Below are 16,643 nucleotides of genomic sequence, written 5' to 3' on the forward strand. Positions count from 1 at the left end.
AGGGCCATTTCCAAGTGTTTCTCCCTTCCTTATCTGCCTATCGCATGAGGAGCAGATACAACTGTTGCAGTAAATGGAGACTGGGGAAGTTGACCGATTGTAGTCTATTTTCAGGAGGTTCATATGACCCCAATAGAAAGCAACATAATAATTGATCATGAATGGAAAATTGACATGGTTGTGAAAATCATCCATTTATTTTATTTAACCTTTGTTTAACTAGGCAAGTCAGTTAAGAACAAATTCTTATTTACAATGACGGCCTACCAAAAGGCAAAAGGCTTCCTGCGGACGGGGGTCTGGGATTAAAATAAAGAAAGAAATACAATATAAATATAGGATAAAACACACACCACATCAAGAGAGACAACACAACACTACATAAAGAGAGACATAAGACAACATAGCAAGGCAGCAACACATGAAAACACAGCATGGTAGCAACACAACATGACAACGACATGGTAGCGAGACAACATGGTAACAGCACAAAACATGGTACAAACATCCAGTTTGAGAGTTTGTTGCAGCTTGTTCCAGTCGCTAGCTGCAGCGAACTGAAAAGAGGAGCGACCCAGGGATGTGTGTGCTTTGGGGACCTTTATCACAATGTGACTGGCAGAATGCATCGAGTTCATTTTATCACATTTCAATTAAATTATTTTGCTTTCCTCTAAAGGAGCTGTTCTCATTAAGTAGGCTATCAAACTACTGGAATGACTGCATATGTTGTATAATGTTATTACAATGTAATGTTATTACACTGTTACAATCATCCTCTCTGTCCATGCAATATTGATACACCAAAACATTGAATGTGAAGTACTGTAATATGCATTTCTAACACAGTGGACTAGTACTGTGTGGTATTACTTACTGTGAATGAACTTGACAAATGTCATACACAACAGTATCAAGATGCCCTGTTCTACTAGGGCCGATTCAGACCTAGGAAATGTACACGTTCCTATGCACGCCTTTCCTACGCATTTCTCAGTAGTTGGTATTCGTATTCAGACACCATATGCATAACAGGCTTTGCAGGCGTGGTTCCCTGGCGCATGCTGAATAAATTTAATTCAACCTCTGAAAAACCTCTCACTTGCTGGCCAACAGATTTTCTCATGGAGTTTTCATTCAATAGTGTCAGTACATTTAGGTAAAGCCATCCCTTAAAAGGTGCAATTCAGTCCATTTTTGGACTTATAAATCCACTGATTGTTGAAGAACATAACTTATAAATGACTCATGACCTTAGTTCAACTGCCGTACCCTATCAGAACCCAAAATATAAGCTTGTTATACTCCAATGTTTGAAAACTAGGTAAACAAACACTAGATAGCCTCACAACATTGCATCCATAGCTCTGTCTATGAATTTGAGAGTGGTCACATTTCTCCAGCCACATCCTTCAGCTTTTTACCGAAACAGGGGTGGACACTTTGTTATTGTTTCAACTGCTGATTGACACTTTAAATTGGTTGTACCTTGAATTTTGATTTTCTGGACAGACTCACTAGAGTTTATGGAGAGAAGGGTTCAGACTTTTAGGGATCAATGAACAAAATTCATATAAATGTTTTTATTTGATGTTTTATTGAACCTTTATTTAACTAGGCAAGTTAAATATATAAATGCATATAAAATACAGTGTATTGATTCAATACATGCATATTTGTCTCTGTTTCACCACCAGTTGGGAGATTTAAATTGACTCTGATCTTGTAGATTATTTAGAGTAAGGAAAAGATGCATTAATCATAAAAAACAGGTTTGGAGAGCCTTTACGCACAAAATATATAAATGCATAAAACATACAGTGGATTGCTTCATCCTGAATGTTGCCATATTCAAGTTCAATCGATGAAATATTGGAAAGTGATAAAAGCGTACAATAGGGGTTGATCAGAAGTTCTATAAATCTACCCTAATAATCCTCACTAATCATGGAACTGTGACGACAACGGTCCAGTCGTGAACCGTGTGCCAGGCTCCAGGTTTAAACTGCTACACATGTTCTGCGTATCATAATGATTCAAATAGGCTACATGTTATACATTATTGCACGACTTGTAATACATTAGCCTAATATAATCCATAATTGCTAGCGATCCTCAGGAACAACCACACGAATGTGACAGAGAAAAGAAAGGCAAACTAATGATGTCATGGAATGATGCACATGTAAGGAAACTAACTCTAAAGTATCAGTTATGTGGGTATAAATGACGGTGGCTACCAATAGTGGCTAATATTTAACACGATACAATTTTGAAATATTAAGTGAAAAGTCTGGGCATATAATTAAAACATTAGAGAAATCATAAATCAGTAGGTTTGGCGCTATACTGTTAATTGCTCATGGCTACAGAAGCCTATAGCTTGTGTTTTCATCCCTGCAAGTTATAAGGCCAGCATTTCATAAACGTCACTGTGGAAAACGTGATATGTTGATATGCTTCAGTTTGTTGCCATATGACTAGTTTACCATTTATCTACGGTACGTTAAAATAGATCTAAAACAATTGTGATTTATATTCACGATCCCGTTATCCAAACAACTTACTCATTTACCTAGTTCCAATAGCTCTTATCAATTAGTTAATGACAGAGCATGGAGAATGGTGTTATTTCTATCGGGAAAAATAAAGTACATGTTCCACTTGGAACCGACCTTATTCAGTGTTTCATCAAAGGTAAAGTTGGGAATTAAGTCAAAATCAGAATACATTGTATCTGTAGATGCACCTCTGCCACACCTCCATTCCTTTGACCTCCACCCCAATAGAATAGCTGACTGAAACACGCTTTACCTCATGCTTAAGTTCAAGGTCAGAATACGGGTAGAGAGAAAAGTGCATAAAAAGGGAATTAAGTTCCATTTAGGGGAGCATTACTCAGATCTGAATCGGCCCCCTAGAGAAGTTACTGTAGGTCAATGACCTCAGATATGCTAATGACCACAAATCAACACAACACTCCTCCTTTAATAAACATGCTTCAAGTTCAGTTACAAAGAGAGGAACCCATACTCAGGAGGAATGTAGGCCGACCAGTGCAGCCAGGCGTACACCAACAGGATGTTTCAAAAGCATCAGAATGCTCTTGACCGTGCCTGTTTGTTTTGTCAGTCTCTGCAGCATCCTGAGAGAAACACATGACAGGGGAGCAAGTTATTCTGGGACACAGTGAGAGTTTTGTTTACATTTCCACAACGCCTAGAGAAGGAGGAGAGTGAAAATAGATATCTTAGGCGTCCTGAAAATTACACATTTGCTTTCTCTTGCTGTTGATATATTGTTGGTGGTGGATAGAATACAGTCCATCACATGTATTACCTGGATAATTCTCCATTATCTCTCCCTTTAGAGGAAATAACAACTGACATATATTGGAATAAGCATTTAATGACCACAGTATATATTTATTCTACATTAATATAATTCTACGGTATATATTTCTTCTACATTGATATATTTTTACAGTACATATTTCTATACAGTATATCTTTCTGTACTTTAATCGACCCTCTGAGGCCTATGGACATTACACAGTAACACTCTCTCTTCCTCTCTCACCCTCATCAGCTCCAGTGTAGTACACAGAATGGGGCCTGACCGCTGTCACAGTCTGTCAGCGGGGGTCTGGCTGGTAGGAATGTATTAGTGTGAATGTAATACCGTGTTGTATGACATGCCAGCCTGTCTGGTCTGTCTGGAAGGCAAACAGCAGGCCCTTGCTGACCTGCCCTGGCCTAATCCGCAAATCAAACAGCTAGGAGACCTGTTGAGATTGTCGTCCCGCCTGGGGTCACTCCCTGGATTAGGGCTGGGTCGCGTTCATTAGGTGCCAAACGTACTGAAACAGGACTGAAACAGGAGTGACTACCTGGACTTGTCCAATAAGAAATGCAAATTTTCACTTTCCGTTGCAAAACTTTAACAAACTTTTCATGCCCTATTGAATATGACCCAGAGGGATGTAAAGGGGAGTCGAGAGCGGCGTGGAGCAATGGATTAGTCGCTTTGCCTTTGGCCTACTTCCTGGACCTCGAGGGATCGGACTGAGCTCATATTTGAAGCCAGAAAATGTTGGTTAACATTTTAAACTGACTGTATCCCTAATGACAGGCCTGACAATAGGCTACAGTTGAACTGTGGCCAAATATGTTGACATACAGTATATGACATGGTGTGGACAAGGAGATGTCCTAATGACATATATGTGTTAATATATGTTGACATACACTGTCAGTTGAAATGATGCATGCATTATTTAAAAATATATATGTTAACATTCAAACCAGGGAGTCACATTGAGATCTAAGAGCCCTTTGACAAGGCAGACTATAGCCAAGAAGTCAGCTCCAGCATAATACATAAAAACCTATGGTTAAAATACTGTAGGTATTAGCAGGGCCTGCTGGCACTGTGGTTGCACATTGCACATGAACAAAAAAAACTTTCCTTACATGGAAAAGCACAGCGCAGCATCGGTTTCAACTACATGCACAGCTGACCATGCCACAGCGAGGATTACTTCAAGTGTTGTGGGGAGTGGGCTTTTCCTGGAGTGCAAAATTGTTGACTACGAATGTGAGATCATGGTGGACTCGGGGGCCCAGGTTTCCATGGTACATGAACAGGTACCGTATGGAGAAATGCTACTTGAGGTAAGAGTGGTACATTGCAACCATACCACAGCACAGTTAAAGTAGCAAATGGACAGTTTCTCTCAGTCCTGGGGAGCTGGTCCACAGTCATGAACATTGACGGTTTGAATCTGACCTGGGATTTTGTAGTCGCTAGCGACGCAGACCAGTGTGCACTGGTAGGGACAGAGTTCCTGGTAAAATATGTGGCTGTACTTGATTTGAGAAAAAAAACATGTTGTGTTTTGGGGGAGCAGATTCCGTTGATTTTCAGGGGAGGGGCAGGGGGAGTGTGTAAAGTGGTGGTGATGAATGACACGATTATCCCCTCCAGAAGTGACATGTTTATAAGTGGTAAAGTTGAGGGGACAGTAAACAATGACAAAACTGAGGGTCTTCTTGAGCCCTGTGTTAAAGTCACTGATACAACTAACCTGATGGTAGCATGTAGCGTGTGCAGCTCAGTGAAGGGGAAACTGCCAGTGCGTGTGATGAATGGAACTCCGGAATCACAGTTACTGAGGGAGGGCACTGAACTGGGGGGTTTCTCTATCTGGGAGAAGGGTAGTGAAGACACTATCGTTGCTAGCCTACAGGATTCTAACCAACCGCCATACTCTCCCACCACAGCAAAGTGGGACGTAGAACAGTTAAACAAGAGCTGGACATAGATTGCAGCCAGCTAACTGAGGTGCAGTTGAAAACTGTAAAGGAAATGGTGGGAAGGTATGTGGAAGTGTTTAGCACTGGTGATTTTGACTTGGGTTACACAAAACTAGTCCAGCATGACACAGGGGACACCAGGCCTATCAAACAAGAGTTGGTGCGGGTGCCTGTTAATCTGCAAGCAGAGTTGGTCGTACATTCCAAGAGCATTTGAAGTGTTTAGACAATTTTTTCAGCAAATTGGAGCAGGCAGGACTTAAGGTGAAGCCATCTAAGTGCCATTTGTTCAGGTCGCAGATAAGCTACCTGGGACACATCATCTTGGCTGAGGGAGTGTCCACTAACCCCATGAAAACAGAGAGAGTCAGGTCATGGCCTAGCCCTAAGTCACTGACAGAGGCAAGAAGCTTTTTAGGCCTGGCCTAAACTACAGGAGGTTTACACCAGATTTTTCAGCCATGGCGGGGCCTTTGTACTTTGTACAGATTGACAGATAAGGGGGGAATGTTTGAGTGTAATGCAGCACGTGAAGTGACCTTTAATGAATTAAAGTCCAAGCTTACCACATCCCCCATACTGGCTTTCCTGGACCCAAATCTAGATTTCATAATGGATACCAGACACATGTGACACAGGCATAGGGGCAGTCCTCTCCCAGAAACATGAGGGTAGAGAGAGAGTAGTAGCGTATGCCAGTCTGGCACTGTCAAAACAGGAGAGGATGTACTCAACTACCAAGAAGGAACTTCTTGCTGTGGTAGTGTTTCTTAAACATTTCAGACACTTTTGCTGGGGAGGAAATTTCTCTGAGAACTAATCACAGCTCACTAAGGTGGCTGAGTAACTTCAAACAACCTGAGAGACAGTTGGCTAGATGGTTAGAGAACCTGGATCAGTTTGACTATGATATTGTCCACAGGCCAGGGACACTGCACAGTAATGCAGATGGTGTGTCACGCCGACACACACAGACAGAGAGTGTAGACACAGCCGTCTCACAGGAGGTCACTGTCAGCCAACGTAAACAAGCCTCAGGATGTCACTATTGAGCCTATAGTTGGAACTCAAACAAGCCAGGCAGAACCCAAAAATGCAGCTTTTCTTTTGGAAGGACGGAGGGTAGAGCAGAGCTCCCTGCGGAGTTGCAATCAGAGACAAAGTTCAGGCCTTTCGAACAAGTGTGGGGGGCATTACATGTGAAGAATGGAGTGTTATACCTTGAGAGTCAAAACTATGAGACAGATGACACCATCTGGAGAGGGGTTGTACCAGATGAGCTTGTACATGAGATACTTACCTTTATCCACAATGATAGAACCGGAGGCCATTTAGGAGTTTAAAAACTCACCAGTAAAATTAGAGCAAGATTTTATTGGCCAGGCTGGCCGAGAGCCATAAAGCAATGGTGTAAGGGCTGTGTGGCGTGCATACAAGTTACAGGGTCCAGCCCCCAGAGCACCCATGACAAGTTATGTCGCAAGCCAACCTTTTGAAAGCATAGCTGTAGACTTAATGGGTTCATTTACAGAGCTGGGGAGAGGTAACAAACACATCATGGTATTTTATTTAACCAGGCAAGTCAGTTAAGAACAAATTCTTATTTACAATGACGGCCTACCCTGGCCGATGCTGGGCCAATCGTGCACCGCCCTATGGGACTCCCAATCACGGCCGGATGTGATGCAGCCTGGATTCAAACCAGGTACTGCAGTATCTTAGACCACTGCGCCACTCGGGAGCCCGGGTACTGTCAGATTACTTTAATAGGTGGTCAGAGGCATATGCCATACCAAATCAGGAAGCAGAAACAGTGGCCAAGAAACTGATAGAGGAATTTGTGTTGAAGCTAGGCATTCCTCGATCTATCCATAGCGACCAGGGGTGAAATTTTGAATCGACTATTTTTAGAGAGATGTGCAATCTTTTACAAATGAACAAAACACGAACCACGCTGTACAACCCACAATCTGATGGTTCAGTGGAAAGAATGAACAAAACTCTGATCAATATGCTGTCACTTTTTGTGGATAACAATCAAAGAAATGTGGATGAGATACTCCCATTTGTGATGACGGCATACAGGACTAGTGTTCAATCTTCCATAAGGATCACACCATACAGGGTGCTGTTTGGTACTGAAATGGCTTTACCAGTTGACATGGTTATGGGAACACAACAAAATGAAGGGAAACAGTATGTTTCTCATTATGTGAAAAGGGTGGAAGGGTATTTAAGCACTGTAAGGGAAGCTGTAAAGAGAAATCTCCTAAAAGCAACAGGTAAACAAAAGCAATACTTTTACACTAAAGGTGTCACCCCAGAGGTATGAGGAAAATTAATATATGTGGTTTAGAGACTACCAGAGAAAAAAGGGGTTGTCACCCAAATTGAGAAAGAAATTCAAGGGTCCTTTCAAAATTACAAAGAAACTGTCAGAGGTGCTGTATGAAGTAGTACAGTGTAATGGACCTTATCATACCGTGGTACACTACAACCGGATCAAACCTTACTTTGGGGTTGTTTCAGAGCATGAGGTCACTGGCACGGGACAAGAGACTGAGTTGAGCACTGACTCATTTGTGCCTAGTCAGACATACTACCCCTCAAGGAAACAGGGTGCTCCGAGGAAAAAGCAACCAATGTTGCCTAGGTTACCCTTCAGGAGAAGGGTGGGGGACATTGTGAGACTGTGGGCTCCAAGGGATGTTAATGCCTCAGTGGAACGGGAACTGGACACTGTCAGGACTAAAAGCTCAGTCGAAGACACAGAGACTCATACCACGCAAATGGTCGTGAACACTGAGGTGCCCTGTGCACCTGCAATAGAAAGTGTCTCCTTTGAGAGGGGTCAAGCACCTGAGTCAATTGCAGCAGAAGATCACATGGGTCAGGGGGGATAGACCCCAAATAACTATTAGGAGGCCTGTTTGGCAAGAGGGTTATGTGTAGAACTCCCGAGTGCCACAGCGGTCTAAGGCACTGCATCTCAGTGCAAGAGGCGTCACTACAGTCCCTGGTTCGAATCCAGGTTGTATCACATAGGGCGGCACACAACTGGCCGAGGTTTGGCCGTCATTGTTAACTGACTTGCCTAGTTTAAAACATTTTAAGTACACGGTCAACGCATTCTGAATGTGTTTGGTTACTGAACACTTCTCAAAGGGTATTTTGTGTGTGTTTATCCAGGTTATTAAACACAGGGTGTGTTCAGTTTAAGAAAGGGGTAATGTTTTACACATTCGAAATTCTCTCAGCTTTTCACACAATATTATGCAAATGAGTTGCTGTATGTGAGGATGCGGGAAGCATGCTGAGAAATGGGATTTTTGAGAAGGCGTTGTGTGCGGTTGGTCAGTGCTGGGGTGCACTGTCTGTTCATCCAAATAAAAAAACTTTATTATTCCATGGGAAATCAGTGTCCTAGACTGTTTACTCTAGTCAACAAACAACGTGCGCGTTTCGGTGGCCTTACAGGTTTGTTACAATACCAACCACACACTTTTAGTATTTCCATCATCTAGCCGTCTAGGACTAAAACAGTTAGACACAGTCCTGCAGCAGACATACTCATAGACAAAAGGGTTCTAAAAGGGTTCCTAACACCACCCGTTAAAGGGTTTCTAACACCACCCGTTAAAGGGTTACAAAAGGGTTTCTAACACCATCCGTTAAAGGGTTCCAAAATGGTTTCTAACACCACCCGTTAAAGGCTTCCAAAAGGGTTCCTAACACCACCTGTTAAAGGGTTTCTAACACCACCCGTTAAAGGGTTACAAAAGGGTTCCTAACACCACCCGTTAAAGGGTTCCAAAAGGGTTCCTAACACCACCCGTTAAAGGGTTCCAAAAGGGTTCCTAACACCACCCATTAAAGGATAAGTTGAGTAATTTACAACGTAATGTTAGATGGTTCCTTGGCCTGAAAGTACTTTATGAGTCAGGAGAAACGGTAATCCATGGTTTGGCTTTATGCAGCCACTACTTCAGCTAACTTTAGCCAATGCATGTTTTCTACCACATACACTACAAGTGTATACAACAATAGCTGAGCAAAAATATAAATGCAACATGTAACAATTTCTACGATTTTACAAAGTTACAGTTCATATAAGGAAATCAGTCAATGGAAATCAATTCATTAGGTTCTAATCTAGGGATTTCACATGACTGGAAATACAAATATGCTTCTGTTGGTCACAGATACCTTTATAAAAAAGTAGGGGCGTGGATCAGAAAACCAGTCGGTATCTGGTGTGACCACCATTTGCCTCATGCAGCACGACACATCTCCTTCACATAGAGTTGATCAGGCTGTTGATTGTGGCCTGTGGAACGTTGTCCCACTCCTCTTCAATGGCTGTGCGAAGTTGCTGGATATTGGAGGAAATTGGAACACACTGTCGTACACGTCGACCCAGAGCATCCCAAACTTGCTTCATTTTGTAAACTTTTTATTATATTTTTAAATGTAACCTTTATTTGTCACTCAATGGGTGACATGTCTGGTGAGTATGCATGCCATGGAAGAACTGGGACATTTTCAGCTTCCAGGAATTGTGTACAGATCCTTGCGACATGGGGCCGTGCATTATCATGCTAAAACATGAATTGATAGCGGCGGATGAATGGCACGGCAATGGGCCTTAAGATCTCGTCATCGTATCTCTGTGCATTCAAATTGCCTGAATGCTATCGATAAAATGCAATTGTGTACGTTGTCCGTAGCTTATGTCTGCCTATACCATAACCCCACTGCCACCATGGGGCACTCTGTTCACAACGTTGACATCAGCAAACCGCTCGCCCACACGACGCCATACACACTTGTCTGCCATCTGCACAGCTATGCAAAAAAGGTGCAAATATAGCATTTTGCGGTCTGGCTCATATTCAAAATGGTCAGTTGTGCTTTAATAACCTATCAAATAGTTTTCTGTGCCCAAAGTAAACAAATGAGACCTCCAGGCCAATTTGATGCTTCACAATCTAACTCCCAAAATCCCTGACAGTCTTTTTGAATGAAGTCCTATTAAAAACGCGTTTGAGACTGAGGAGAATGTTGGGAAACAGCGTCATCTAGTGGTAAGAAAATAGAACCTTCTGAAGAATTATGTTACCACGGCAACATAACGCAAACTCGGAACAATCGAGTTCCAAGTCCAAAGTAGGGCAGAACTCTCTCAAGATGCTAATATGACAAAGTGTCAGCAGAAGACATAGTCAAGGGTTAAATCAAATTGAAGGTAAGGAAAGGTGTTAAAACAAAACCGTATTTTACTCTGACAATAATTAGCTTAAATTAGTTAAATTAAATCACAACAAGCCAATTTGGTTACGTTGTTGTTCGATTTTTTGAAACATTGTAACATTCTCTAGATAAAGAAAACAACTAGGCATATTCACCATTGGTAACATTCTATGCTACATTGAACACCCTGGGCCTATACAGTGTTGGGATATTTATTATATTAAGTAATAATTGGCATGCAATATATGAGAAAAAAACCGGTCCCTTTTTTACAAGTATTCGCGCCCCTAATTGTGGTAACTTGCATTCACTTTCTACTCTAGGGATGTTGTCACCAGCATCAAGGCACAGTAAGTAGACACGACGGATCTTAATTTGAGACAGTTTGCTACATAATCCTGCAGCAACAGGAAATATGAATTATGTGGATTATAATTAATGGCCAGTTTTGTATGGGTTGATATGTTTTTCATAAGAGAAAATCAAGTCTGAAATTTCAAAGTGAAAATTAAAAACTTCAGAAGACTTTTTAAACCTCAAATACACTACACGTTTTACATTTCCTGCATTGCGTCAAAGTTCTCCAGCAACAGGGTGATCAAATTAAGATTCAACATCTGTATTGTCTTATAAATCTTAATTTTGACAAACTGATGCTGTACTGACAATGTCTTCATCTTGACACACTGATGCTGTACGAACAATGTCTTCATCTTGACACTGATGCTGTACTAGCAATGTCTTCATCTTGACACTGATGCTGTACTAGCAATGTCTTCATCTTGACAAACTGATGCTGTACGAACAATGTCTTCATCTTGACACTGATGCTGTACTGACAATGTCTTCATCTTGACACTGATGCTGTACTGACAATGTCTTCATCTTGACACACTGATGCTGTACGAACAATGTCTTCATCTTGACACTGATGCTGTACTGACAATGTCTTCATCTTGACAAACTGATGCTGTACTAACAATGTCTTCATCTTGACACTGATGCTGTACTGACAATGTCTTCATCTTGACACACTGATGCTGTACGAACAATGTCTTCATCTTGACACTGATGCTGTACTAGCAATGTCTTCATCTTGACACTGATGCTGTACTAGCAATGTCTTCATCTTGACAAACGGATGCTGTACGAACAATGTCTTCATCTTGATGCACTGATGCTGTATGAACAACGGCTGTGAATGAGACAGGATTTGGAAGGCTGGCCACGCAAGACTAGGCTACTAATCACATAATAGCCTGGTGTTTCTACTGGGATGAATTCTAGTTTAGATTTTCTATATGATCCTATTTGACAGGTGGACCAAACATGCTGACAGGTCCTCTGATGGTTGCCCAGTCGGCGAGTGCCACCAAGTCATTGACCCCCCCCAGGTTTTGGTTTTTACCCTAACACTACACAGCTGATTCAAATAATCAACTCATCATCAAGCTTTGATTCTTTGAATCAGCTGTGTAGTGCTAGGGGCCCCAGGACCGAGTTTGGGAGACCCTGACCTAACTAACTGGTTAGCATTACTTGTAAGATTGATAATGAGTCAGTCTGAGGTAACCCGAGAAGGATTCTGTCATAAAAGAGAGTAGGAAGTAGTCATGGGAACCACCTGACCCAATTCCATTAATTTCCATTCACTGCATGTTCCATTTGACATCACTCTAATCCCACTAAATCCCAGTCTAGGGTTAACCCCATTTATAAACTACTATAGATAAAAACAAATTGTATGGAAAATGTAATCAACAGTTAGGGTTCGGAAATGTATGATACGATCCTAAAAAAGACAGTGACATAGTAGTTAGTACCAGTTTATTCTTGGTAGTGTGTTGTTACAACATGCATGCTGTTTTGGAGAGATTCTTGTACTGGTACTGGTTTAAACACAAGGGCTACTCTTCTCCGTTGACATTTGTCCCTGTTTTTATTGCAACGTGTGAAGATGTTGGTAAACTGAAGCCTAGGGCAAACCCTTTCGAAGTGCTCGATGACAACATTTTCCCGATCAGGAAGAAGGAAAAGGAGAGCAGGAAACTGGTGTGTATATGCGTTGTTATTATCCATTCAATCCAATTGTTGACAAAGCGGCCTGGGCCGGGTTTCAATTTGATCGTGGGGTATAGGCATTGCGGATTTTAAAGGCAATTTCTGAATAAGAGAACATATACAGCATTTACCAGCAATGGGATCTCCCCGAACTCAGGAGCATTGCCTGAAATATGCACATTTTTCGAACAAAACATATGCTATACAATAAATATGTTATCAGACTGTCATCTGATGAAGTTGTTTCTTGGTTAGTGACTATTTATATCTTTAATTGGTCGAATTTGTGATAGCTACCTATGCAGGAAAAAAAAGTTGGGTCTTTTGCTATCGTGGTTAGCTAATAGAAATACATATTGTGTCTTCCCTGTAAAACATTTTAAAAATCAGAAATGATGGCTGGATTCACAAGATGTGTATCTTTCATCTGGTGTCTTGGACTTGTGATTTCATGATATTTAGATGCTAGTATTTACTTGTGGCGCTATGCTAGGCTATGCTAGTCAGCTTTTTTACTGATGAGGGTGCTCCCGGATCCAGGATGAGTACCAAGTAGAAGTTAAAAGCAGCAATGCCTATAGCCCACAATCGGATTGAATCCCGACCAAAATATATATTTTTCAATGCATTACACACATAGTTACTGTTCAGTTACCTCTGGCCAACATCATGTTAAAACATGCACCTATTTTCTTTCCCTGAGCTGCAGAGCCAGTTGGGCTTGCAGGTTCATGAGAAGGTGACGTATGCAGGCCGTATGAAGGCCAAGCAGGCTGATCTCCGCAGGAAGCTGAGAGAGGGGCTGGAGGAAGAGGACACAGCCCAGCAAGGAGGGGAGGAGAGCAGGCTGGCTGAGCTACAAAACACCCCTGCCATGATCAAAGGTGGCGACAGACAGAAAGACAGACACACATGCACGGACACAAACACACCTACACACACACAAACACCATGTTGCTACACCATAATTGACATACACTGAGTGTACAAAAGATTAGGAACACCTGCTCTTTCCATTACGTAGACTGACCAGGTGAAAGCTGTGATCCCTTATTGATGTCACTTGTTAAATCCACTTCCATCAGTGTAGATGAAGGGGAGGAGACAGGTTAAAGAGGGATTTTTAAGCCTTGAGACATGGATTGTGTATGTGTGCGATTCAGAGGGTGAATAGGCAAGACAAAAGTTTGAAGTGCCTTTGAACGGGTTTGTGTGTGCCAAGAACTGCAATGCTGCTGGGTTTTTCATGCTCAACAGTTTCAAATCAAATCACATTTTATTTGCCACATACACATGGTTAGCAGATGTTAATGGGAGTGTAGCGAAATGCTTGTGCTTCTAGTTCCGACAGTGCAGTAATATCTAACAAGTAATCTAACAATTCCCCAACAACTACCTAATACACACAAATCTAAAGGGGTGAATGAGAATATGTACATGTAAGTGTATGGATGAGCGATGGCCGAGCGGCATAGGCAAGTTGCAATAGATGGTATAAAATACAGTATATACATGTGATATGAGTAATGTAAGATATGTAAACATTATTAAAGTAGCATTATTTAGAATGGAATTGTTTGAAGTGACTAGTGATCCATTTTATTAAAGTGCCCAGTGATTGGGTCTCAATGTGGGCAGCAGCCTCTCTGAGTTAGTGATGGCTGTTTAACAGTCTGATGGCCTTGAGATAGAAGCTGTTTTTCAGTCTCTCGGGTCCGAGCTTTTGATGCACCTGTACTGACCTCGCCTTCTGGATGGTAGCGGTGTGAACAGGCAGTGGCTCGGGTGGTTGTTGTTCTTGATCTTTTTTGCCTTCCTGTGACATCGGGTGGTGTAGGTGTCATGGAGGGCAGGTAGTTTGCCCCCGGTGATGTGTTGTGTAGACCGCACCACCCACTGGAGAGCCTTGCGGTTGAGGGTGGTACAGTTGCCGTACCAGGCTGTGATACAGCCCGACAGGATGCTCTCGATTGTGCATCTGTAAAAGTTTGTCAGGGTTTTGGGTGACAAGCCAAATTTCTTCAGCCTCCTGAGGTTGAAGAGGCGCTGTTGCAGCTTCTTCACCACACTGTCTGTGTGGGTGGACCATTTCAGTTTGTCTGTGATGTGTACACCGAGGAACTTAAAACTTTCCACCTTCTCCACTGCTGTCCCTTCGATGTGGATAGGGGGGTGCTCCCTCTGCTGTTTCCTGAAGTCCAGTTTCCTGTGTGTATCAAGAATAGTTCACCCCTCAAAGGACATCCAGCCATCTTGACACAACTGTGGGAAGCACTGGAGTCAACATGGGCCAGCATCCCTGTGGAACACTTTCGACACCTTGTAGAGTTCATGCCCTGACGAATTGAGGCTGTTCTGAAGGCAAAAGGGTATGCAACTCAATATTAGCAAGGTTTTTCTTATGTTTTGTACACTCAGTGTACATGTTAACACACACACTTTAGGTCTACACACACATACAGTGTAGGTCTAAACACAAAGGCCTTAGGCTTGCACTGAAGTCATTGATACAACTGAAATCATTCTTATGGAAAATCAAAAGCCTTTGTCATTGGCTCTTTGCCTCTAACCTCAGTCCCATCGTTTAACAATGTCATGCTGTGTAACCAACCCTACCGTTTCTCCTCAGATTGTAACATAGACAAAGAGAGCATAAATGAGTTTATCAACCAGAAAAAGGAGATGTTTCTGTTGGAGGTAAGAAGGGAACAACAGTCCATATAAACTGGCCTGGTAATTATGTTATGATCTTGATCGACGACAACTGGAATGTGTCTGCAGATATTCGGTCTTTACACAATTGATAATGTAATTGTTATGTATTCATTGTCTTTATTGGTTTTCACTAGTGAAGGGTAGCCCATGTGTAGGTACAGTAAATACAAGCTTTCTCCACCTCCCACATGTTTCTGGGATTCTCCACCTACTGACATCTATCTATCTATCTATCTATCTATCTATCTATCTATCTATCTATCTATCTATCTATCATCACAGGAGGTTGGTGGCAACTTAATTGGGGAGGACGGGCTCGTGGTAACGGCTGGAGCGGAGTAGGTGGAATGGCATCAAATACATGGTTTGATGCCATTCCATTGGCTCCATTCCAGACTATATTATGAGCTGTTCTCTCCTCAGCAGCTTCCACTGCTATCCATCCATCCATCCATCCCGGTATGTTCCTCCTCATCCATATCTCCCCCATCTCTCTCTCTCTCTGTCTCTCTCCCCAACCCTCTCTCTCTCAGTACTCCCTGGCAGTGAAGCGTGGAGAGATAGAGCAGCTGGTGAAAGTGGCAGCGGCGGAGGAGAGGAAGCTGACGCATGCCGAGCAGTTCCTAGAGGACGACGCCATCATCTTTGACCAATTCCTTAAAGAGAACAACAAGAACTCTGTGGAGGCCATCAAAGTGTAAGTAACCGACAACTAACATTCTCACAACGTAACACTAACCCAAACCCCAACACGTAGAGCTCTATAGAAAAGTCAGTGGAGGACATCAAAGTGTAACTAACATTGTGTTAGATGTACAGTATGTCCAATGTATTGTCTTCTTAAAGTCACATAGTGTCTCCATTTTGCGCAGTGCTGAGTTGGAGACCAAAGTGAAAATGGAGAGAATGTCTGAGATCAAGAGGATCACAACCAGGATGGTGAGCATTAAGAGGTGGGTAACACACAGAGCATTACAGCTAATATGGTGGGTAACACACAGAGCATTACAGCTAATATGGTGATCATTAAGAGGTGGGTAACACACAGAGCATTACAGCTAATATGGGGAGCATTAAGAGGTGGGTAACACACAGAGCATTACAGCTAATATGGTGAGCATTAAGAGGTGGGTAACACACAGAGCATTACAGCGAATATGGTGATCATTAAGAGGTGGGTAACACACAGAGCATTACAGCTAAGATGGTGAGCATTAAGAGGTGGGTAACACACAGAGCATTACAGCTAATATGGTGAGCATTAAGAGGTGGGTAACACACAGAGCATTACGGCTAATATGG

Source organism: Salvelinus namaycush, chromosome 20 (genome assembly GCF_016432855.1).
Source record: "Salvelinus namaycush isolate Seneca chromosome 20, SaNama_1.0, whole genome shotgun sequence".
Taxonomy (NCBI): Eukaryota; Metazoa; Chordata; class Actinopteri; order Salmoniformes; family Salmonidae; genus Salvelinus; species Salvelinus namaycush.